This window comes from Bos taurus, chromosome 2, assembly GCF_002263795.3.
Source record: "Bos taurus isolate L1 Dominette 01449 registration number 42190680 breed Hereford chromosome 2, ARS-UCD2.0, whole genome shotgun sequence".
Lineage (NCBI taxonomy): Eukaryota > Metazoa > Chordata > Mammalia > Artiodactyla > Bovidae > Bos > Bos taurus.
This window is the reverse complement of record NC_037329.1, coordinates 36,741,359-36,767,898: the sequence shown is the minus strand read 5'-3', so window position 1 is coordinate 36,767,898 and position 26,540 is coordinate 36,741,359. Positions and strand designations below refer to the sequence as shown.

At 36.7% G+C, this 26,540-nt stretch overlaps 1 protein-coding gene across 22 annotated transcripts in view; it reads right to left on the bottom strand.

The window, feature by feature from the left end:
* Positions 1-26,540, bottom strand: part of BAZ2B (bromodomain adjacent to zinc finger domain 2B) — a 331,716-nt gene that overhangs the window by 279,175 nt on the left and 26,001 nt on the right. The window contains exon 1 of one of the 22 annotated variants that reach the window (XM_059875504.1): positions 4,102-26,540. This exon is cut by the window's right edge and continues 26,001 nt beyond it. The exons of the other annotated variants lie outside the window; for them this stretch is intronic. The gene's annotated coding sequence lies outside the window, so the exon portion shown is untranslated. The remainder of the gene's footprint in view (positions 1-4,101) is intronic. 22 annotated transcript variants of the gene reach the window in all.

Here is a 26,540-nt window from a genome sequence, read left to right as displayed (position 1 = left end):
CTTAAATCAAAGTGAAAGGACAAGGTGCCAAATGAAAGAAGACATCTCCAAAACATTTAGGATATACGTACAGTAAGAAACAGATTTAATTTTGAAAAAAATGAATAAGCAATTCACAAAAAAAACTAGATGACTCATAAACCTATGAAAATCTGAGAATTTAAAATAACAATCCCATCATTAATAACCAGTCAGATTGGCAAAAAAAAAAAATTAAGTCTGCATATCAAATTCATTCAGAACCAAAAGAAATGGAAATTTGCATGCGTTTTGTCACAGCAACTTCCCTGCATGATGATGTTTTAAAAAGCCAAGCACCTACTGCCAGAACAGCAGCCCCAGACCCTGTCCCCCATGTGCAGGAACTGGGAGCTTGGGGTCACTTGGGAACAGTGAAGGGGACAACTTGAGGGGTGGGCAGGTGTGATCCACTAGCAGTCATGAGGTCATAAATGTCCCAAATCACAATATAGACCTGTCTGTAGTCTGTGGAAGGCTAATTGTACGACCACCAAAGAGAGAGTAATTTGTCAATAGCTAATCATTTCAAGGTGCAAATCCAGTCCTAGATACATACCTATCAGTACTCACAAAGCTAAGCTTAAGGAGACAAGTACAAGAATGTTCCTTGTGACATTTACAGTGAAAAATTATAAACACTCTACCTATCCAGTATTAGGTGAACAGATAATTGTATTATAGTCATACAATGAAATACTGTTCAGCAATTATGATGATTTACAATACATGAATAAAAATGGATAAATTATTTTTTAAAAGTAGTGAAAAAAGCAGATTGGAAATTGCTATACAGTATAATGCTACATGAGGTTTTAAAACATGCCAATAATACTGCATATTATACACATGAAGAAGTGAAGTGAAGTGAAGTGATTCAGTCGTGTCCAACTCTTTGTGACCCCATGGACTGTAGCCTACTAGGCTTATCAGTCCATGGGATTCTCCAGGCAAGAATACTGGAGTGGGTTGCCATTTCCTTCTCCAGGAGATCTTCCCAACCCAGGGATTGAACCCTGGTCCCGCATTGCAGGCAGACGCTGTACCGTCTGAGCCACCTGGGAAGTCATGTGTGGTACAAAAATGTACAGACACTTTCATAGGAGTGATCAACATAAATCTCTCTTCTGCAGAGAGAGGGAAGAAAGAAAATGAAATTGGGTTTCCCATTATAAAAGGTTTCAAATGTATCTGTTTTTATTCATTTAAAATAATAAGCTGAAGTATATGAGGTAAAAGGCTGGCTTTTATTAAAATAAGATAGTATGTACAGTATATACATTTTCATTGTATCATTTTATAGTCTGTATGTTTGCAATGTTTAAAAACATTTAAGTTTTAAAAAACATTGCAAGGAACTATAAAGGGGTTAAGAACTTGAGAAAAGTGAAAAAGATTTAATCTTGATTGTGGAGAATGTATCACATTCAGATTATTAGAAATAAGTAATACAATTCCCAGTGAAAATACAGTAACTGGATAGCACTGAAGTAATAAATAGAAAGATTCAAAACAGGGTCTTTTTAGATAGATGTTCTCTTAAAAACACATTTAATTATGTCTATTTATAAACCATTCTACTTTAATTTCTCTACCCTGGAAAACAGACAATCATATTATATAGTAATAGAAAACAAATCTCTGAAACCGCAGTTTAAATTTATACAGATACATTTTGCTTCTATTAGCAACTTTTAAGTTACTTCTATTCTAGAAAACGTACCTCTTTCAAGGATATAGTAATGAAAGTGATACGGATTCTGAATACCAATATTTGAATGATAAATGCTTTGATTTTATTACCTAACTGAGACAATTTAAAGGAGATCTATGAAAACCCTCTTAGGTCTTCCAAATTCTAAACTTCAAAATGACAGTATAACGGTTCTATTGAAAATAGCTAGAATTTATTAAAATAAAAATTGAGAACAAAATAAAATAAAAATTCATTTTTTGTAAAGGCCCTACACTTAACAGAACTAGAACATATATACCTCATTGCTATGATCTCTGGAGTCTAATCTTACAGTAATCACCTGATTTTTCAATTGTGTGCTAGTTAAGTTGCTTCAGTCCTGTTTGACTCTTTGCAACCCTACAGACTCTAACCTGCCAGGCTCCTCTGTCCATGGGATACTCTAGGCAAGAGTACTAGAGTAGGTTGACGTTTCCTACCCCAGGGGTCAAACCTGTGTTTCTTCTGTTTCCCGAACTGGCAGGTGGACAACTAGCACCCCCTGGGAAGCCTGGTCTTTCAAGTGGGTATTTGTTAATGATTCCTTCCCACTCTTTGAGGGCAGAGAATGTGTTTTGTGCATCTTTGTTTTCCCAATGAATAATCCATAATAGATGTTCAATAAATGAAATGCATCCAGCCCTTGAACAGACACAGTCTCAAAATCTCTGCAACAGATGACAGAACCAAAGCAACCATTATGGGACATATCTATGCCTGTTCTAGCTTAAGATTCAGGAAATCAGGGCTTCTCTGGTGGTCCAGTGGTTGAAAGCTCACCCTGCAATGCAGAGGACAAAGGTTCAATCCCTGGTCTGGGAGGATACTGGTGCTGCTGCTGCTGCTGCTGCTGCTAAGTCACTTCAGTCGTGTCCGAATCTGTGCGACTACATGCCACAAAACTACTATGCCTGTGAGCCACAACTACTGAGCCTCCATGCTGCAACTATTGACTTACATGCCTGGAGCCCGTGCTCCATAAACAAGAGAAGCCACTGGAATGAGAAGCCTGTGCGCCACAACTAGAGAATAGCCCCCACTCACTGCGAACGAAGAAAGCCTGCATGCAGCAATGAAGACCCACCACAGTCAAATAACAAAATAAATAAGTAAAAAAAGATTCAGGAAATTATTTGGAGTGATATCGATCCTCAGGTGCTATACTCTTAATCCTACTTCCGTCATACCTCACAGGCAGTAGGCGAATCCTTTGGATCTACAACTTCCTTAAAGGTAAACAACAAAAGTTCTTTAAAATAATTTTTAAATATTTATGTGGGAATTCACACTTCATAAACTAATTTTGATTCAATAACAATAGTAATAATCTAGTTTAGATTTCTTATATTTCGAGACTATGTAGCTGCTTCTACTAACTGTTAATACCACAATATAGGAGCAATCTTAATAGAAAAAATTCTATATAACTATTATAAGTCAAGCTGCTGCTGCTGCTGCTGCTAAGTCACTTCAGTAGTGTCCGACTCTGTGCAATCCCATAGACAGCAGCCCACCAGGCTCCCCCGTCCCTGGGATTCTCCAGGCAAGAACACTGGAGTGGGTTGCCATTTCCTTCTCCAGTGCATGAAAGTGAAAAGTGAAAGTGAAGTCGCTCAGTCGTGCCCGACCCTCAGCAACCCCATGGACTGCAGCCTTCCAGGCTCCTCTGTCCATGGGATTTTCCAGGCAAGAGTACTGGAGTGGGGTGCCACTTATCGGGGTGACTCCGATAAGTCAAGTTAAAAGGTACATAACTAATGATTTGAGGATAGCATATTTCATATACATTTTGATCACAGAGGGACATTAAGAGATGGATAACTTCTTTATAAAGTATAGCAATGTATTAAACAAACAATTTTTATTATTTTTTTGCTTTTTGTCCTGACACAGGAATACCAAAAACATCTTAATGCTGAAAACTAAAATTTCAAATTGCAAAGGGCAAGACAGTTGGTAAACATCAGTATAACATCTGTATACAGTAAACAAAACAGTATACCATCACAAGAAAAGCAAGTCACATATGGAATAAAATTTGTTCCTGTACCGTATCTACTAATTTAAATCATGATGCTAGTAACTATCAAATATCTATACTAAGTATTTTTTAAGGATGTATTATATGTATAAGACTATATTCTAGGCAACTAGTTCTTGATTGGCTTCACAAAAATATAAAAGCTATGTCTACCATATATTCTTTTTTCCTCTTTTTTATTGTGTCAAAATAAACATAAAATTTACCATTGTACAGTTCAATGGCATTAAATATATTCACACTGTTGTGCAACTATTACCAACATCCATCCCCATAACGCCATGTGTTCTTTTAAGAGCACACTTACATGACATCCTGATTGTGTGCAGTACAACTAGGGCAAAGCAGAAAGGAAGTCCAATGAGTTAACTGCAATGAACGGAACATAAAGGTGGTCACTAACAATGCAAGTATTCTGTAGTGTTCTGACCTGGAATGTGTAACTTGAATCTAACCATGAGGAGACATCAGCCAATCCTAAATCAGTAGCACTCAATTGGAAAGAAAGTGGTGGGGTGGGGGATGGTGGGGGGAATATTTTCTTCAAACATATCAGGGTTAAAGAAACCTGTAGAGAACTTACAGCTTAAAGGAAACCAAAGAGAAATGACAGTCAATTTCAAAGCTTGATCCTAGAATGGATTCTGTGTAGAATGGAAGCACAAAAAAAAAAAATACTAAGGACAATATTCCCTCCATAAAACAGAAATATGCACAGGAGATTATAACTTTATCCTTATTCTTAAGGATTAAACACTGAAGCATTAGGGTTAAAGGGTCACCACTCAAATGATTCAGAACAACAACAAAAAAAGTAGGTGAATTTAGGAAAAGGATCAAGGCTATGTTGGGTATTCTCCAGAATTCTTATTCTTGCAACTTTTCTGCAGTCTGAAACTACATATAAAGAGACAAAAATTTGCTTAGGCAGAAGCTACATATGGAACTCTAATTCAAAACACTAAAGAATACAAGGAATTTTAACATATAGGATTCCCTCATAGCTCAATCAGTAAAGAATCTGTCTGCAGTGCAGGAGACCTAGGTTCAATTCCTGAGTTGGGAAGTTCCCCTGGAGAAGGAAATGGCAACCCACTCCAGTATTCTTGCCTGGGAAATCCTATGGACAGAGGAGTCTGGGATTCCAAGTCTACAGTCCTTGAGGTAGCAAGAGTTGGACATGACTTAGCAACTAAACCACCACCACAGCTCTTAGAAAAGTAATTTTAAAAACTATATGTAATTTAAAAGCACGGTCAATTTATCATACCTAATTGTGAACAATGTCAGATCCATGACTTTCATGAAACTGGGCAAATATAATGGGGTCATTTGCATAAGGGAATTCTGTACCTTGGTCAGTAATTTAGATTAAGATTCAGTACTGGTGGGCAATTACCTCTAGCTATGTTTGTTTATGGAGTCGGAGAGTTGGACATGACTGAGTGACTGAACTGAACTGACATTTGTTTATCGTGTTACAGATGTTGAAAAAAGTTTTTATGTCACTGAATTCAGTTCTTGCTGACTAACATTTCATGGGTCAAATCAGTTTTCTGTTGACTCAGCCAGAGTGGTGATTGGCAACTACAATTCAGTAATAGCAGAATGAATAAAATGTCAACTTCTGTGTCTAATACTTATGAGACTCTATAAGCACTTTATTTTTATTCTATGCATTTAAAATATTTTATCTTACTTTTGGTTTATTTCCTTTTTTGCTGCTTCATTGTTTTAATTTTTCAGAAGCCTTTTTGTTTCTTCTTTCATTATATTTTAATCTTACTTTTCCTTTCAATTATAAGTTTTATCTTATTATTCACTGAGTCTCAGTTTATAATGATTAAAAGGAAGCATAGCTTAAGATGGTTAACACAAACCATGAACACATGAGCTAAGCAGATTAGAGTGCTTTTTTCCCATCTATTTTTATGTTAACTTTCTATCAATCTGAGCCTTAGTAAATTAGAAGTCATACATTCAGACAAAACTCATTTCGACAATATTAAAGCATTTATGTTGATATCACACACAGAGGACTGGACACTGTTGCTTTCTCACATTATGTATTACTCTTGGTTTTTGCCTTACATCATCACTAGATAAGCTCTATAAAGAATATACATCACAAAAAGGTTAGTGAAACTTTATATTTATTGAAGGGTTTAATGCTCTGGTTTAACTATAGAAAAGATATAAGTAGTAAACAGTCTTCTGATAGAACTCCAAAACTATCTCCTGGAATTTTGTTTGGTGTCCTTGCTCTAATCTTGTCTACTGGAATGAAATTTTGCAACTTATGAAAATAATTTACACGTATTTTCATATTTCTTAACATATTAATGAAGTACATAAAGCAAGTATCACTGCAGGAAAGGAAATTGAAGTGAAGAGAGAGATTAAATGATTTTACCAAAATTATACAGACAGTAAAGTGGCAGATCACAGAGGACTTAAACACCAGTGTGCTCCAAACCTAAACAACTGGAAGTACTTCTCTTGATCACGTGACAGGAGCAAATGAAGGGAAATATAAAAAGAAAATGGTTATGCAGAACCAAAAATAGGATAGTGTGACTATCTTACTAGATATAAACCATCAAGATTATCTTATATAATATGTGCTAGATACCTTATGGAACCATAGGCACCTTGGCACTTTATTTTGTGATGCTTTGCAATACGCAAACATGTACTATTTCCAAAATTTCTACTACACTATAAAAACAGAATAAAAAAATATATAGAGAATATAAAAACGGAATCAGATAGTGATTTTAAAAGCTTTTTTTTTTTTTGAGCAAGTATGGAAGAACCAACAGGAGAGCAAACAATAAATAATGGTGTTTCAGTTCTGACTCTCAAGATAAGCTCTTCACTGAGAAGGTTTTAACCTGAATCATTGTATTTATAACCAGAACCAAGAAAATAAAGGATCGAATTAGGAAAAGGAAATGAAGACAGAAGAGAGTCACTCACAGTAAAAGGCCTGTCCACATTGGGATATGCTTATTTTGCCATTGATCAAAAGCATTCATTACTGCAGAAGCACAGCTGAAAGAGAATGAATAGAGCCAGTCCTCACAGTTTACCTCTGACCTAGATTCCAAAGAGTAGTTAAGGCTTGCTCTGATTATGGGGTGTGGTTAGAGGGAGAATTTGTCAAGTTGGCAATATATAAGGAGGATACTATAGGAGAGGTAGATACCAATCTCCCTGGAGTTTTTTCAGAGCTCTAGAATAACAATGACAGAGGCTGCACTTGGTAGGGATGGGAGCATGGATTGATAAAGTCTCACCAGGTAGAGAGCTCTAAGGTAGCAGGCTAAAATTTCAAATATCTCCTTACCAAATGGGCACTCTAAAGTGGAAATGAAAACAGAACTGGGGACTCGTCAGGCATTTTTTCAAAGGTATGAGGCTAGATGCTAAAGTAATGGTTTCAAAGGAAAAAAAAAATCAACAAAGTCAAAGGTCCTCCTTAACCCTCTTAGGCTACAGAATGAGGAACTAAATGATTGAATAAAGCTATATTATCAAACCCTTCTGGATATAAGACAGTATCAAGTAAACAGGGATGGAAATCAAGAATCTACCTGCATATTCTTAATAATAGGTCTATATAAATCTGTCCTGAGAAAAAGGGAGATGAACAAAAATTCTGTCATTAAAAGGCATGAAATAAACACAGTATATGAAAGATTAATGAAAAAGATGTATGTCAGGAAACAAGAACGAATGACTACTCTCTAGTCTCAGGAAAATAATGAAAAATTCTGTCTCTATAAATTATAAAATGAAATAAAACAACATAATGAATTAAAATTTGTGAATTTAATCTAATCCCAATCAAAACACAAAGCGTTATTTTCTGGAACTTGACAAATACAGTCACAATATACCCAAAAAATATCATTAACAGAATTCTGAAATAAATGAGCAAGGATGAGAGGTTAACCCTAAGAAATACCAAAACTTAAAAAACTGGCAATTAAAAGTGAGGTACCACAGAAGAAATAAGTTGGAAAAAAACAAAGAATACAAAAACAACCCTGTGAAAAAAACTAGTATATATTTTTTAAGTGGTATTTCAAATTAGTGAAAAGAAAGGATAAATGTTCCATAAACAGTGTTGGGACAACTGACCAGAAATTTAAGAGAAAAATTAAATTGAATCCATAACACACAACTCCAGATTTCCAAATAGGACTAAAAAGGAAACATTTAAAAATATCAGCAAAATCACTTTGGCACAAATAATGACCTCCAGCTAAGTAAGCATGGTACCTGTGTCACAAACTACTTTTTATCCCCTCTATATCCATCTCTCCTTTTTAGCCAAGTGACAGAACTCTATTCCCCAACACTACACAAAAACCCACATTTTACCTGGACACTTCACGGTCAGTTGTCAGTTTCATCTTCCAAAGCTCTCTCGTAGCCTGCAACTAAGTTCTGGACAACCTGATATGAACAAAGTGCTTTGTGCAACTTCCAAGTTATATTCTTAAAACAGGCTTACTTTCCACTTCTTTCTCCCTTCGTGATGCTGGGAGAAAGCAAAGCAACAAATAGTACAGTCACTTTGGACTCTCATATAGAATTTATGTGGTTGGGATAAAAAAGCCATTCCTCAATCACTCCCCTCTGGCCTATTATATGTAAAATAAATAAAGTTTTCTCTTACTTAGCAGTTTTGTTCTCTTAGCTATAGTAAGTCAGCTTATATTTTAATATCAAAGCTATAAAATATACAGGGAAAAAAGATCTTAGTACTTACAAAATGAAAATCTCATATAAGAACAATATATACAATTAAATTGATAGTTATTTATACAAGGTTAAACAACAGTTTGTAAACAACAAACTGTGAGAAATATATTTGCAACATATGTGGTAAAATTTTTATTCTCATGAATAAATAAAATAGGACATCCACTTAAAAGAATAGTGGACAAAATATACAGGCAGGTAATTGCAAAGAAAACATAAATACCAAAGAAAACTGATGATGATTTACATCTAATGTTCTAATAAACATTAATCTAAATAATATACAGTTTTCTCTTTATCAGATTCGTAAGGATTAAAAGGGTGGGAAAATGCATACTCTCACACAGTTAATGAAAATAGACATTGGCACAACTTTTCTGTATGGAAATCTGCCAAACTAATAAAATTTAATGTATACACTCTTTGATCCAATAATTCTACTTCATCTTAAGGAAATAATCAGACACAGAGAGTTCTCACAGAAACATCTTTAACAGCGAAAAAAAAAGAAATTTCTGTTTCCTGATAAAGAGATTGGGTTAACCAAGAATATATCCATAGAAAAAGGGAAGGAACTTAGTTCAGGGAATGGCCAAAGTATGACCAATTAAGGTGACAAGATTCAACATTATCTCTATTTTAAAACATACCTAGAATTAACCAAGACTGACTAGACTCTTCCTATACACACAATAATTAGAACTGGTAACTTGAATGATGAAGACTAAGGCAAAAGAAGTAGCTAAGAAATTTACTAGACACATCCAAACTCCATACTACTTTCAAAGTAACTTAAAAGTAATTGAAAGAATTATTCAACATGAGAAAGGAACTAGTAGTTCATTTATATCAGAGGACTTAAGTGACATAAGGAAAGCTGTGTAATTTTTCATAATTCCTTTTGTCTCTAATAATGAAAAAGAGTGGATTACACAAAGTTAAATATTTTCTTTTCTGCAGTAAACTGCATTAGTGAAAGTTGCTCAGTTGTATGTCTTTGCAATCCCAGGGACTATACAGTCCATGGAATTGTCCAGGCCAGAATACTGGAGTGGGTAGCCTCTTTCCCTTCTCCAGAGGATCTTCCCAATCCAGGGATCAAACCCAGGTCTCACACATTGCAGGCGGATTCTTTACCAGCTGAGTCACCAGGGAAGCCCAAGAACACTGGAGTGGGTAGCCTATCCCTTCTCCAGTGGATCTTTCCAATCCAGGAATCGAACCAGGGTTTCCTGCATTGCAGGAAGATTCTTTACCAGCTGGGCTACCAGGGAAGCCTGTACACTTCAAAGAGAAACTTGACTGAATCCTAACTTTTCCTCACCTTGCAAAGAATTGCCTACCAAGACATAGCAATACTGACATAAAGAAAAACCTAAAGACATACCAATGTTACCTTATCATAGTATCAATATACAAAACATATTTTCCTTATAAAAAATTCCAGTCTCTAACTTTTATATTTGAATTCAGGAAAAAGTATTAAATGAAGATTAAATTCAAAGCAACAGGAGCAACATGGGACAAGAATTAAGAAACAAAGGGTATGGTTTCAATTTCCTACTACCTGAGTCTCAATTTCCTTACAAGTAACATAAGAAGACTGACCACAGCTACAAATACTTTTAATAGAGAACCAGTAAAATGACATGTGCTTTGAAAGAATTACAAGCCTCATGAAAATATTAGTCATATAAGTTCAGGAAATTCTGAACATAATTTACCCTCTTTGTAGATTCATAATATACTCTACAGCAGAAAATATTTAAATTTGTATAACCCACAAATAGGAAAAGGAGTACATCAAGGCTGTATATTGTCACCCTGCTTATTCAACTTATATGCAGAGTACATCATGAGAAATGCTGGGCTGGAAGAAACACAAGCTGGAATCAAGACTGCTGGGAGAAATATCAATAACCTCAGATATGCAGATGACACCACCCTTATGGCAGAAAGTGAAGAGGAACTAAAAAGCCTCTTGATGAAGGTGAAAGAGGAGAGTGAAAAAGTTGGCTTAAAGCTCAACATTCAGAAAACGAAGATCATGGCATCTGGTCCCATCACTTCGTGGCAAATAGATGGGGAAACAGTGTAAACAGTGTCAGACTTTACTTTTTTGGGCTCCAAAATCACTGCAGATAGTGACTGCAGCCATGAAATTAAAAGACGCTTACTCCTTGGAAGGAAAGTTATGACCAACCTAGATAGCATATTCAAAAGCAGAGACATTACTTTGCCAACAAAGGTCCGTCTAGTCAAGGCTATGGTTTTTCCTGTGGTCCTCTATGGATGTGAGAGTTGGACTGTGAAGAAGACTGAGTGCCGAAGAACTGATGCTTTTGAACTGTGGTGTTGGAGAAGACTCTTGAGAGTCCCTTGGACTGCAAGGAGATCCAACCAGTCCATTCTGAAGGAGATCAGCCCTGGGATTTCTTTGGAAGGAATGATGCTGAAGCTGAAACTCCAGTACTTTGGCCACCTCATGCAAAGAGTTGACTCATTGGAAAAGACTCTGATGCTGGGAGGGATTGGGGGCAGGAGGAGAAGGGGACGACAGAAGATGAGATGGCTGGATGGCATCACCGACGTGATGGACGTGAGTCTGAGTGAACTCCGGGAGTTGGTGATGGACAGGGAGGCCTGGCGTGCTGCAATTCATGGGGTCGCAAAGAGTCGGACACGACCGAGCGACTGAACTGAACTGAACTGACTGTTAATTATAATTAAAGATAAACTGTCAAAAAATTATTAAAAAATTAAACATCACTGTGCAATTTTACAAAGAAGACACTTTATTTATTGACGTTTATTGACATTTTAGATCTCTGTGCAGAGAAGGTGATGGCATCCCACTCCAGTACTCTTGCCTGGAAAATCCCATAGGCAGAGGAGCCTGGTAGGCTGCAGTCCATGGGGTTGCTAAGAGTCGGACATGACTGAGGGACTTCACTTTCACTTTTCAGTTTCATGCATTGGAGAAGGAAATGGCAACCCACTCCAGTGTTCTTGCCTGGTGGGCTGCGGTCTATGGGGTCGCACAGAGTCAGACACGACTGAAGTAACTTAGCAGTAGCAGTAGCAGATCTCTGTGACACAAGTTCAAAGAGATAAACTACTTATCTTAGGATAACTTAGACATTAATTTTTTTTAATTTTAGTTTTTACGTATGCACTTGTCCTTTTGTATCTACAGGGAACTGGTTCCAGGACCCACAAGGATACTAAAATCTGAAAAGGCTCAAGTCCTTGATATAAAATGGCACAGTATTTGCTAATCTATGCACATCCTCCAGTATACTTTTAAATCCTCTCCAGATTATTTATAATACCTAACACAAAGTAAATGCTATGTAAATAGTAGTAAATACAATGTAAATGCTATGTAAATAGTTGCCAGTTCAACAAATTCAAGTTCTGCTTTCTGGTACTTTTTGGAATTTCTTTTTCCTAAATATTTTCAGTCCAAGGCTGGTTGAATCCACTGATGTGGAACCCATGTATACGGAGGGCCAACCATATATATACATTTATTTATATATGTGCATTCATGCTCAGTCATGTCCCACTCTTTGTGACCCAATGGACTGTAGTCCACCAGGCTCCTCTGTCCATGGAATTTTCCAGGCAAGAATACTGGAGCGAGTTGCCATTTTCTCTTCCAGGGGATCTTCCTGACCCAGGGATTGAACACACATCTCTTAGGTCCCCTGCATTGGAAAGTAGATTCTTTACCACTGAGTCACCTGGGAAGCACCTAGTCATATGCAAATAAAAAGGTTTGAAAGGATACAGAGCAAACATTTTTAAGAACGATTTTCGAAATGGCAATTGGCAGGGCCAAAGGGGATACATTTACTTTATAAAGTGATGGATTTGAGTTTTTCCAAATAAAAGTATATTTGTAATAAAAACAAGTACCAAGAAAAAATATAAATGCACTAGGGCAGTTTGCACTACTTAAAAGTGAATCTTTTCACAACAGAAATATACGGGCTGTTTAAATGCCAATTTTCATGCATTTTTCATAACATGTTATATTTGCAAGTTACTGAATTAAAGCCTTCCTAAACTATTAATTGAAACCTTACCTGTAATAAAGACACATTGCAAAAAACTTAAATTCTGATAATAATAAACAGTTGAGGACTAAAGATCAGCCCTAGAGAATTTTTTGCTGCTACTGATTGTATTAATTCCTACATAGTTTCATAAGAATTTTGAAAGTTAACTCAACAAAATGATATGTACAATTATGAAGTATCCATGGCAACTAAAAACATACTTGTAAACATAAGCGAAAAATTTCCAGTGTTATTTTGTTATGATTATACTTCTGTAAAATGAGAAGCATTTTTTTAATAAATCAAACAAATATATGCAACCATGTGTGCTAAACCCTGAAGAAACAGACTGAGGAGTTGCAGCACTTGCCTATCAAGCTTACAGGCAAGTGAAACAGAGACAAGTACATCAATTATAACAACACAAGATTCATTTATTCCACGAAAAATGTATTCAGTGCCTACCAGGTGCCAAGTGCTGTCTAGATACTATTTGCTAGTGAACCAAAACAAAAATAATTCTTGCCTTCTTCTGCAGAAAAACTATAATAAAAATATTTGAAGGGTGTAAGTGCCATGAGAAAAAACAGAGCATAACAAGGGATAGAGAGTAAGTGAAAGGTGAAGGGTTTCCAATTTTGGTTAGGGTATTAAAGGAAGAAGTCACCAACCCTCTCAAGCAGCAGTTGAAAGAAATAAGAACAAGCCAAGAGGTTATCTGAAAAAAAGAAAGTGTAGTCGCGCAATCATGTCACATGATGAAAAAAAAGCTAAGGGGCTATAAGGATGATCAGTGGTGGTTTGGTCGCTAAGTCGTGTCCAGCTCTTGTGACCCCGTGGACTATAGCCTGCCAGGCTCCTCTGTCCATGGGATTCTCCAGGCAAGAATACTGGAGTGGATTGCCATTTTCTTTTCCAGGGGATCTTCCCAACCCGGAAATCAAACCCGGATGATCATGCAGGGTATTACAGGTTATTGCAAGGATTTTCATATAGGTTGGTTGGTTTTTATAGACTTTATTTTTTTAAAGCAGTTTGTAGTTAGTATTGGAAGCTCTAGCCAGAGCTGTTAGATAAGAAACAGAAAAAAAAGACATCTAAATAAAAAAGGAAGGAGTAAAACTGTCTCTACTTACAGGTGACATATTATATACAGAAAACCATAAAATTCTACCAAAAAAAAAACTAGTCACAATTGAAAAATGGGATTCAGTAAAGCTTCAGGATACAAAATTAATATGCAAAATTCTGTTCTGTTTCTATACACTAAAAATGAACTATCAGAAAGAGAAATTAAGACAACAACAAGGTCCTACTGTATAGCATAGAGAACTATATTCAGTGTCCTGTGATAAACCATAATAGAAAAGAATATTAAGAAAAAAAGAAATGGGACTTCCCTGGGGATCCAGTTGTTAAGACTCCAGGCTCCCAATGCAGAGGGCCTGGGTTCTACCCCTGATAAGGAAATGAATAGATTCCACATGCCACAACTAAAGATCCCGGACGCCACAACAAAGACCTGGTGTGACCAAATTAATTAATTAATTTTTTAAAAGTTAAAATCAGAACCACCATATGCCCCAACAATTCCACATCTGGGTATTTATCCAAAGAAAATGAAAATACTAACTGGACCACATATATGCATCCCTATGTTCACTGTAGCAATATTTATAGCAGCCAAGACATAGAAACAACCTGTGTCAACTATCAATGGTTAAAGAAAAAAAGTAAAAATATATAGATAGATAAGATTATTCAGCAATAAAAAAGAAGGAAATCCTGCCATCTGTGATGTGTTTGTACCTTGAGGGCATTATGCTAACTAAAATATGGCTAAGATTAATGCCATATGATCTCACTTATACATGGAATTTTAAAAAAGAAAAAACAACACATACACAACAAAAACCACCAAACTTATAGATACAGAGAACACATTGGTGGTTGCCAGAGGCAATAGATGAGGCAGGGGGTGGGGGGAAAGGGCGTGCTTAAAACAGATGAAGAGAATCGTATATAAACCTCATGGGATATAATGTACAGTATGGTCAGTTGCTCAGTCATGTCGGACTCTTTGTGACCCCATGGACTGCAGCATGCGGGGCTTCCCCTGTCCATCACCAACTCCCAGAGCTTGATAAACTCATGTCCATTGCGTCAGTGATGTCATCCAACCATCTCATTCTCTGTCATCCACTTCTCCTCCTGCATTCAATCTTTCCTAGCTTCAGAGTCTTTTCCATTAGAAAAGACAGTCAGTTCTTCGCATCAGGTGGCCAAAGTATTGGAACTGAAGTTTCAACATCAGTCCTTCCAATGAACACCCAGGACTGATCTCCTTGCAGTCCAAGGGACTCGCAAGAGTCTTCTCCAACACCACAGTTCAAAAGCATCAATTCAGGACTGATTTACTTTAGGATTAACTAATTTGATCTCCTTGCCAGTCCAAGGGACTCTCAACACTACAGTTCAAAAGCATCAATTCTTTGGCACTCAGCTTTCTTTACAGTCCAACTCTCACATCCAAACATGACTACTGGAAAAACCATAGCTTTGACTAGATGGACCTTTGTTGGTAAAGTAATGTCTCTGGTTTTAATATGCTGTCTAGATTTGTCATAGCTTTTTTTCCAAGGAGCAAGCATCTTTTAATTTCATGGCTGCAGTCACCATCTGCAGTGATTTTGGAGCCCAAAAAAACAAAGCCTGTCAATGTTTCCACTGTTTCCACTCTTTTCCCACCTATTTGCCATGAAGTGATGGGACCGGATACCATGATCTTAGTTTTTTCAATGCTGAGTTTCAAGCCAGCTTTCTCACTCTCCTCTTTCACTTTCATCAAGAAGCTCTTCAGTTCCTCTTCCCTTTCTACCATAAGTGTGGTGTCATGTGCATATCTGAGGTAATTGATATTTCTCCCAGCAATCTTGATTCCAGCTTGTGCTTCACCCAGCCTAGCATTTCACATGATTTACTCTGCATATAAGTTAAATAAGCAAGGTGACAATATACAGCCTTGATGTACTCCTTTCCCAACTTGGAACCAGTCTGTTGTTCCACGTCTGGTTCTAGTGTTGCTTCTTGATCTGCATACAGATTTCTCAGGAGGCAGGAATGGTGGTCTGGTATTCCCAACTTTTGAAGAATTTTCCACAGTTTGTTGTGATACACACAGTCAAAGGTTTTCACGTAGTCAATGAAGCACATGTTTTTCTAGATTCTCTTGCTTTTTCTATGACCCAGTGGATGTTGGCAATTTGATCTCTGGTTCCTCTGGCTTTTCTAAATATAGCTTGTATATCTGGGAGTTTTCTGTTCACGTACTGTTGAAGCCTAGCTTGAAGGATTTTGCGCATTATCTTGCTAGCATGTGAGACAGTGCAATTGTGTGGTAGTTTGAGCATTCGTTGGCATTGCCTTTCTTTGGGATTGGAATGAAAACTGACCTTTTCCAATCTGCTGAGTTTTCCAAATTTGCTGGCATATTGAGTGCAGCACAAAACGTGGCCCACTGGAGAAGGGAATGGCAGACACTTCAGCATTCTTGCCTTGAGAACCCCATGACAAGTGAAATTTAATTATCCATATTTAAATATTCTAAATAAAAGTTAAGATACTTTCCCTTCTTCCTTTAATAAGAGTCTATCTTTTTTCTGATACTCAGAATCACCTAACACATCTAGACACTTCCCATGTATTAGTTTTATGGCCGGAATATGGTAATGCTGTCATTAATGACTAGGACTTTGTCCCTACGTTAAATGGCACCAGCCAGATGGCTTTGAAGTTTTCCAGTTCTCTCTTCTTATGAGAAGGCTTGTCAGCTGTACCTGCTTCTTGCCTGAATGCTTACCTAAAGCCTTACTGACCTAAATAAACGGCTTTCTTCTTTACATCCCACTTATCCCACATTTTAGCAAAAGTCACCTTTACATTTCTCATTAAGAAACTTTTTTATTTTTAAGTATGAGGAAAGCAGATTTAATATTCAGAATTTAAATGTATTAATGAATAATTTTACATGGCAAATATGTAATTATTGTTTTTATAGTAATATATTTATTTCACAGTTCCAACTTTAACATTAAAAATCACATTAAGAAAGTTCTACTACATTTAACTAATAAGTTATTGAGGATCTAGAATTTGTGGTAATTATATTATGATCAGAAGTTACAATCAGCATAGCAAAAAAGAATTTGAGGATGTAGAGGATCTCAAAATTAAAAGTTATTACTTGACTCTGAAAAATACCTGCTTTCATTTTGTGACCTTGTTTGGGTTTTTGTGTGGAAGGTGCCAGGCTTTATATAAATCTGCTGAGTAGAAGTAATCAAATAATCTAATTCTATATACAGCTCAGAATTTTTCTTGAGAATTACTACTAAGCTTATTGTCAAACTACCTTAAAATGTAACTAATCTTTAGTTGAACCAGTTTAGTAACTTTAGGCTTATAAATATCTTACTTAAAAAAATTGAGCAAAATTACTAATTATTCTCCTGTCTGTATCCAAAAACCACTGGCATAAGTGAATTATTTTGAACATTAAAAAATTTGGTCAGTTTTAAAGAATAACCAAAAATGCATTAAGAAATTAAAATTATTCAATACAAAATATAGACTAGAATAATATAATTGTGCATGCATGCTTAGTAGGTCAGTCCTATCCAACTCTTTGCAACCCCATGGACTGCAGCCACTAGGTTCCTCTGCACACGGAATTTTTCAGGCAAGAACACTGAAGCAGGTTGCCATTTCCTACTCCAGGGTATCTTCCCAACCCAGAGACTGAACCCATGTCTCCTGCGTCTCTCACATTGGCAGGTGGATTCTTTACCACTAGCCACCTGGGAAGCCCCACTATAAACTCTAAGTAATATAAATTAAAGTATAACAACTTGATTTTCAGGTAATATTTCAATCCTACAAGGTCTTACATGTGTTAAGTTCATGCCTAAGAAATGAAAATGTCTCTCTCTTCTCCCTCTACATCTTCCACAGTGCTAAGAGAGATACCTTTTTGAAACCTAAATCTAATCATATTTTCCCCCTTTCTAAATACTTGCAAGCTTCTTCAATGCTTCATTTAAGCGTCATCTTCCAACATTATTTGCTAACACTTCCTACAACGCCTGAGTTCTTTTAAGACTGTCTGTGCCTTCTCTCTTTTTCTACCTGGACATACATCAATTAATTCTTCAAAATTTGATCAGGGGACTTCCCCAGAAGTCCAATGGTTAAGACTTCGCCTCCCAGTGCAGGGGGTACAGACCTGACCCATGGTTGGGGAGTTAAGATCTTACATGTCTTCCAGACAAAAATTACATAAAACAGAAGCAATATTATTATAGCAAATTCAATAAAGACTTAAAAAAGAGAACTTAAAAAAAATTTGTTCAGATGGTACACCCACCCAAATAAATGCTAGGATATCAACTTATTTGATCACTAATATTTATTAACTATGGTTATACTACCAAGTTTAAGGTCCAGTGCTATTTGTTGTAAATATATAACTTTTAGATGAAAAAACACAGGCAGTCCTTGCCCTCAAAGAGTTTAACAAAATGATGACTTGCTCCCTAAACCCTTACCCCTCTCACAGCTACCTCTTTACAAGAAATCTAAGTGTTCTGATGTACTTATCATACTTCATTGTAATTATTTATATAACTCCTTCTTCCTACTTGGCTTTCTTGGTGGCTCAGATGGTAAAGAATCTGCCTGCAATGTAGTAGACCTGGGTTCGATCCCTGGGTCGGGAAGATCCCCTAGAGAAGGGAATGGCAACCCACTCCAGTATTCTTGTCTGGAAAATCCCATGGACAGAGGAGCCTGATGGGCTACTGTCTATGGGGTCACAAAGAGTTGGACACAACTGAGCAAATCTATGAATTAATTGTGAGTCTTCTTAAAACATGACAACTCTAAAATATGACTTTAGCCCTGTGTTTCACAGTTACTGCTATTATCTTAGATGGGACAATTCACTGGAGTGAGGCTGCTCCAAACCTTACAGATGGTTAACACTGTCAATAGTTCCCCTTCAGTCATTGTGAAATCAAAACGTCCTACATACTTATAAGTGCCCCTAGATGAATGATTCTCCCCTGAGATCATAACGCCTGCTTAATTTTGTGACTTTGTTCAACTTTATTTGCAAATAAATCTACTTCACTGAAAACAGTTGCTATGCATATTTAAAACTAAAATTTAAAATACATGTAATATAAAAAGATTAATATTAAATCATATATGAGGTATAGATTTAATATTTAGCCTCTCTATCTTAAGGAGATATACATAAGCAAAAAAGACTAAACAATTTATTTAAATGCAGGAAAAATCATAGAGAGTCCAATTTGGGGGAAAATACTGGATATCTACCAAGGAGAGGGCAATGGCAACCCACTCCAGTACTCTTGCCTGGAAAATCCCATGGGCGGAGGAGCCTGGTGGGCTGCAGTCCATGGGGTCGCGAAGAGTCGGACACAACTGAGCGACTTCACTTTCAATTTCATGCATTGGAGAAGGAAATGGCAACTCACAACAGTGTTCTTGCCTGAAGAATCCCAAGGACAGGGGAGCCTGGTGGGCTGCCATCTATGGGGTCGCACAGAGTCGGACGCGACTGAAGCGACTCAGCAGCAGCACCAAGGATTTAACTGGAATATAATTTGAGAGAGATGTGCATAGACTCAGATGGGACCAGACAGCTTCAAGGAACTGCTTGGAAAAATCAACCTGGTATCTTGCTTATAAGGTTCCAGGCAAAGTAATTTTTTAAGTAAACGTATATGGTCAATCACTATTCTTGCTGTACTTATAGATTACTCAGGCCAAGTTTAATACAAATTTGCAATTTGTATTATCTCTGGGGAATGATTATATCTGGGGAAAAGTGGGAGTGATTGTAGAGAGAAAAATTATCTTTGTACCTTTGTAGACTTTACAGTCCTCTTAATGTCTTTGAGCTTTTGTTTTATACATACATACATATATGTATGTGTGTGTGTGTGTGTGTGTGTGTGTGTGTGTATAGATTGGACTAGATCTGAATTCTAGTTTCCTCAACATTTGGCTAGACTTACCAGACATTTCCCATTTTCTCCCACACCTCTGATTTGGAATCACTAAGAATAGAGTCAACCCTGGAGTCCCAAACACCAACTGCTCCTAACCACTGATATTGCTATAAAATTAGAAGGTATTGAGCCTTGGGTACACAGCTGAAAAAGGGCCTACCTGATACCTGATCCTGAACAAACAATGGAGACCTACAAATTAAACTGACAAAGAGAAGTTGTTGATATCAATGTAGACTGCTTCTGCCCAAGATGCCTGATCAAGACTCCCTAGTCTGGCTAAACATGAAATCCTTTCATTTTTTCTTTTTTTCCTTTATGCTGACATTGGCCTGAAAGAGAACACCTTCATCTGTATCTCCCAGGCTACTGCTAAGGGAAGCAGATCTCTGGAATTTAGAATAACTTTTTATTTCAGGCTAGAAAAAAATCTAACTTCCTTCTGATTTGAACAGACAATTATGCTCTGATAGAATTTATATTTGTCTATGATTATTCTCCTACTTGGGCTTATGAATGCTTAGATGGCTGGTGCTCAGCTGGGGAATGCTTCTCAGGTTATTTAACTATGTCCTTAACTGTTCTAAAAAGGAAAAAAAAAAAAAAAAAAAACCTACCAGGAGGATTTTCATGATATAGGGTTTGCTTCCTTTGGCAGGCATATATTTCCCTGGTTAGGAGTAAATATGAATGAGAATATAATCAGAAATCTCTCCTTAACTCTTGAAAGTACTACAGAATTTGCTGCTGATAAAGCATTAGCTGCCCAGAAAAGACCCTAACACTCTCTGACCAAAGTTGTTCTTGATAATATAATAGCCCTTGATTACCTTCTAGCTAAGCAAGAAAGGTATGTGTGCTATGGCCAACACCACCTGTTGTATCTGGACCGATAATTCTGGGCAAGTTAAAACACAGCTACATAAGACCACTGAGTAAGCCACTTGACTTAAAAGGGTGACTCCTTCAAGGAGGTCTTTCTTTGATTGGTTTGGGTCTTGGGAATCAGGGCTCCGAAGTGCACTCCATACAGTGGCAAATATCCTGCTTACAGTTAAATCATAATAATCTCCCTGATGTTGTATTCTCTCAAAAACTTTAAATGCGTTTTGAAGCAGCTAACTGCCAAGCAAATGATATCCCTAAGCCTGGAATGTCAGAAAAGTAACCAAGAGAACAACCAACTTAAAATCCATAACCTGGAACTGTGATCCATAGATGTCATGGAGATTAACCAAAAACCTCATGCCACACCAAGGATCAACAAAGCTGCAAATTAGCTGAGAGTGACACTAATACATTAATTTTTACTCAAATCTCTCTATTAAGCTGAGAGTCTTATCAAAGGGGAGAGAATTGTTAAGAGAAAACCACAGGCCCAAAATGGCATTGCTTGTGCTAAAGCCCATAATATCAAACCTAGACTTAAGACCTGACATTGGAAGTTACACACTTCCCCAGAAATACAATCTTAACCAGTTCATAATGTTCTAGTCTGCACCAACGAAGTAATCTGTCACATGAGTCTTCTCCATCTAACACCCTCCTCAGAAGAAAAAGAAGCAATCTGCACCATAAAAAAATCCCTACCTTCCTTTGACCTCAAAAAGATGTCCTGGCCTAAAAACATTCTTTCTTTTCTTGGGTTAGTTGCTTCCTTGCCCCACCCTTCTTCCTATAAAAACCATTCATTTTGTACAACCCCTTGGAGTGCTCTTCTAGTTGCTAATGGGATGCTGTCCAATTCATGAACTGCCTTAAAAAGCCAATTAGATCTTCCCCCCAAAAGTACAATTTACTAAGGAAAAATAAGAAAATTTTGCTAAATACTAACACTAATATTTAATATATGAATTGAGACTAGAGACACCCCTGTGGGGTTGAATGTTAGGCACTTATGCATCACATATGTTATCCAGGCTATTCTGTGGGAAGACTGAGTTGCACACGGTAGAATAGTTCACAGTGTTATCCTTAATTATTTGGTCACCACATCACAACGGTAAACCAGATTTTACAAATTATATAATCTACAGTGGGCCCTCCATAGCCTCCAGACCACATCTGTATGTACGATCCATGGTTGGTTCAATCTGTGGATACAGAGGGCTAACTAAAGGGCTTGAGCACCTATGGATTTTGGAACTGATGGAGGTCCTGAAAATAATCCCCACCAGATACTGCGACATGACTGTATTTTAAACCAACTGTCACAAAATAAGAGGGGCATAAAAAGATTCCTTAAAAAAAAAAATTGATGGATTAAATAGCCATGGTCTAAATGTTCGTGTTGCCACCCTCTCCAAATTTATGTTGAAATTCTAACCCACAAGGTGATGGTATTTAGAAGGAGGGCCTCTAGGAGATAATTAGTTACTAGCCCAAACTGACCCTATCCTGTTTCTAAAAACATACTGAGCTGCTTTTTAAGAAAGTAAAGAACCACCAATCATGCAGCTGAAGCATGTGAAGAGGAGAAAATCTGATCTCAAATTCACCTGGAACTATGAAACCAAAGGACATGACCGGAACCTGAACACCAGAACCAGTTCAGAAGCAAAGGGTCCGTTATCCAGGAAGATCTGATGTCGAAGCCCCTTTTATCATAATAGCCAGGTTCCAAAGCCCCCACATGAAAGATCCACATACCAACACTACCAGTTAACTCATAAAAGCTTGACCAAACCCCCAGATCTGGGAGATAGATTTGAGTTGAGTCCTGCCTGCCTCCTGTCTCTTTGCCAGCTGACATCACAATAAAGCTTTTTCTTTTCTCAAAAACCTGAACCATAATATCAACTACTATGTGACTTGGGCAGTGACCCTGTACTAGGTAACATTAGGACATGAGGGCAGAGCCTTTATGAATGGGATTACTGCCTATATGAAAAGAAACCCCAGAGCGCTCCCTTGCTCCCTCCACACTAGGAGACACAACAAAACAAAGATGGCCATGGTCTATGGAACTAGGGAGCAGAGCTTGGAATCTGCCAGCACCTCAGTCGTGATCTCACAGCTTCCAGAACTGTGAGAAATAAATTTCTGTTTTTTATAAGCCACCCAGTCTACGGTTTTCTGTTATAGCAGGCTAAACGGACTAAGAATATAATATTAGCAAGAAAAGCATAAGAACATAAAAATGCCAAAGCTGATGCCTCTGTTCCAAGTTATCAGCCACATTATGAGGAAAAAACTAGGATGATCTCAGTCATAACTAACTATGATTTAACAATACATTATTTAAAATATAGATACTGATTATTGTTAACAATTATCCCCCTAAATGTTCAATGTACTTTGAGAAATTGGTTAATAATATAAAGTCATCATTAGCAAAATATTTCATGAGCCTATTCATATCATCTTTATCTCCTCTTATTTTCATTTACATTATTTAGTACATTGTATATCATATTAAATTTTTGATTCATTAACATAAATTTACATATATGGATGATTTATGCTACAAAACATTTTTACTGATAGGGAAGCACAATCAAAAATATTTCAGAGTAAGACCATTAATACAGAAGACGGGAGCCTAAAAATCACGTAGTCTAAGAAGAATTACAGCAAACCAGATTTAAAGACAATATCCAAACAAAGGTCACCCAGGAAGACACAACTACAGTTGACCCTCAGTATCCACAGCTTCCACATCTGCAGGTCCCATATTTACAGATTCATCAACCAAGGATCAAAAAATCTTTGGGGAAAAAAAAATTCCAGAGTTCCAAAATGAAAAATTTGAATTTGCCCCAAATCCAGCAACTATTTACATAGCAGTTATATCATATTTACAACTATTTCCATAGCATTTCCATAGCATTAGGTATTATAAGTAATCTAGAAATGATTTAAAGTATACAGAAGGATATGCATGGGCTGTATGAAAATGCTATGCTATTTTACAGAAGGCCATCCACAGATTCTGATATCCACAAAGGTCCTAGGAACACTGCCCAAACTAGGAACCACTGTTTTGTTAATCACCCACTCAAAGGATAATGAGGTGGAAGTTCTTCAAAACCAAACAATTATCACTTCTTTGAGAATAATTTAATTAAAGAAATAAAATTTTTAAAGTTAATCACCAGAGGAAGGAAACTTTAATTTAGGTTTATAAAGCAAAAAGTCCTAAAAGGTATATTATTTGTTAATTGCCAAAAAAAAAAAAAAGGCGGGGGGAGAAAAATGAAGGAAACAAACTTCTAGCAAACGCTAGTAATTAATCTATTCCCAATATGGACATTACCAAATATATATATATTTCATGAGGAAAACAAAAAATGCAAAGAAACACTTTTTTAAAACTGCTAACTAGCCTTAAAACATAACATTTTACATTTTAATTGGGTTTTTTTTGGCTACACCTTGTGGCTTGTGGGATACTAGTTCCCTGACCAGCAATTGAACCCACCCCCAGAAGTGAAAGCATGGAGTCCTAACTAATCACTGAACCACGAGGGAAGTTCCTAAAATTTAACTATTTCAAAATATTTACTTATTAAAATGATAAACAAATAACAGTCTGATTAAATTTAATAATATTTTTAATTCCTTCTTCTCAGAGCTTAAGATCTATATCTGTTTTTCAAGGTTGACTTAAATAATGTGTAAAAAAAAATTTGATCATGGTAGGCCAACATCAAATAATATCAAAACTCATTCCCTAGACATCTATTATTTTAATACCTATGAAAAGCATATTATAAACATTTTAATGTATAACTGTGTGGAGTGGAAAGTGTCTAACGTTTTCACAAGAATGAAGAGCTCTTTTCCAAGTTATCAGAAAAGCTCTTTCTTTCTAGCAAATAAATCTGAAGCAAATGAGAGTCAAGTTTCTGACTTGGTCTCCCCACTCTGAGTCAACAGGCCTTATGCTGCCTGCTTATTTCTGTTAAAATAGGAATAGTGATGGGACATGACAATCACAGGTAATGAGTTAGAATGCTCATTAATTTCAGTTGCTGGTTGTCTTCAAAGTTCCCTAGTCCACTTCTGTTACTATGGTAACAAAGGTAGAATTAGGAAGCAGAAGCAAATAATTTAAGGTAACAGATAACTGGGGAGAGTCAACTATTAAATGGTATATGCAGTAATTTAGTTTTAAGAAAATTTAAATGTAAAAAGGAAGAAGGAAATTCCAGTTCATACAATCAAAGGGAGGATCCTACCACTCCAGTATTCTTCTCTTGACTGGTTTCACTGAAAAGTATTTATACTTTACTTTTACCTTTTCTAACAATCTGATTCCACTCCCACCATGGGTGGCCAAGAAACTAAATAAATAAAACTATGGTTTTTCCAGTGGTCATCTATGGATATGAGAGTTGGACTGTGAAGAAAGCTGAGCGCTGAAGAATTGATGCTTTTGAACTGTGGTGTTGGAGAAGACTCTTGAGAGTCCCTTGGACTGCAAGGAGATCCAACCAGTCCATTCTGAAGGAGATCAGCTCTGGGATTTCCTTGGAAGGAATGATGCTAAAGCTGAAACTCCAATACTTTGGCCACCTCATGTGAAGAGTTGACTCACTGGAAAAGACTCTGATGCTGGGAGGGATTGGGGGCAGGAGGAGAAGGGGACGACAGAGGATGAGATGGCTGGATGGCATCACGGACTCGATGGATGTGAGTCTGAGTGAACTACAAGAGTAGGAGTTGGACAGGAGATGGACAGGGAGGCCTGGCATGCTGCAATTCATGGGGTCGCAAAGAGTCAGACACGACTGAGTGACTAAACTGAACTGAACTGAACTGAAGATAACCAAGTGTGGATTCACTTTCTAGTGCAAAATTCATGGCATTAGATTTATGGGTTTTAAATATGATAGTATATTTTGTGATCCTAAATAGAACTTCAAGACTTTTTCTTGTAAATAGTAATTCTAATGACTTTTTAAGTCAAGCAAAGCAGCTATCTTCAAGAATGAAAATAAACCTTCTGCTAATACTAATATGAAGTGATATAAACATCATCACTCACTCTAGGGGAAACAAACTGCCACATTAGAAGCAGCACTGTGGAAATGATCATGTGACAAAGAACTGAGGCCTCCTGCCAAAGCCAACAAGGAACTGAGCCCTGCAAGTAACCTGTAAGCTTGGCAGCAGATCCTACAGAACAGTTAAGACTAGAGATGACTGTCATCTCAACAGGAGACTGGACAGACACCTCACAAGAAGACCTGAGCTAAAACCAACTAAACTGATCCTAGATTCCTGACCCATAGAAATAAAGTTGTTGTTTTAAGCTGCTAAATCTTAGAAATTTTTTGCTAAACAGAATTAATTAGATAATAAAGTGTCTTATTCATCTACTTTCTCGCATTGTAACTCTAAGAGTTTCTTGCTTTTAGCAAATACTTAACAAATATATGACAAAATAAGGCACAAAAATATAATGCAGTTTGGTCAAAACTCCTACCAAATGGACTTGTACTACTGCTAAAGGAAACAGAAAAATTATAAGCCTTCATCTCCTTGTAACAAATGGAATAATTTTTTTAATGTTCATTTATAAAACATATGATGTCTAATCTGCAAAGGTCAGAAAATAAACAGTATGTCCAAAATCTATACTTCAACTCTATCTACCACTGTTTTCCACAGTGAACATTCATTTTTGCATCTTTATCTATAGACAATCTGAAATGTATCTTTCGTTTTGTGTATCCAAATCTTACCTCTCTTATAAAAAATGTTCCTAAGAGGAAAACATGTGGAAGACTTTAGCAAAAGCAAAGCAAGATTGTTGTTATTCTATCTAGAACATCTTATCAAGCTATCTGTGCCTTTCATTATCTTTTCTT